This window comes from Trachymyrmex cornetzi, unplaced genomic scaffold (genome assembly GCF_001594075.2).
Source record: "Trachymyrmex cornetzi isolate Tcor2-1 unplaced genomic scaffold, Tcor1.1 scaffold193, whole genome shotgun sequence".
In the NCBI taxonomy this organism is placed as follows: Eukaryota; Metazoa; Arthropoda; class Insecta; order Hymenoptera; family Formicidae; genus Trachymyrmex; species Trachymyrmex cornetzi.
In genome coordinates this window covers 249,157-249,455 of record NW_017296561.1, presented here as the reverse complement: position 1 = coordinate 249,455, position 299 = coordinate 249,157, and positions in this window count along the sequence as shown.

The following is a 299-nucleotide window of genomic DNA, read 5'->3' as shown; positions in this document are numbered from 1 at the left end:
TGATCACTGCGGCTGTATTTGAAGATGATGCTATCGTGTACGTCAAGGGACGCGAGAAACGAACGTGGCTATGGAACTTGCTTCTGGACGATGAACGAGGACGCATGCACATCGAGACCTTGGACGCAGTGTGCGAAGACATGAAATCGTTGGCTACACTGGATGTTGCTAATACTATTCGATACGGACAACCTATTAAAATCTGCGCGTTACAAAATGTATTTAAAATATATAACTGGTGGTTGCACAAGAATTTTTAAATAAAAAAAACGTTAACGTATTGATTATGTATTTCTTTT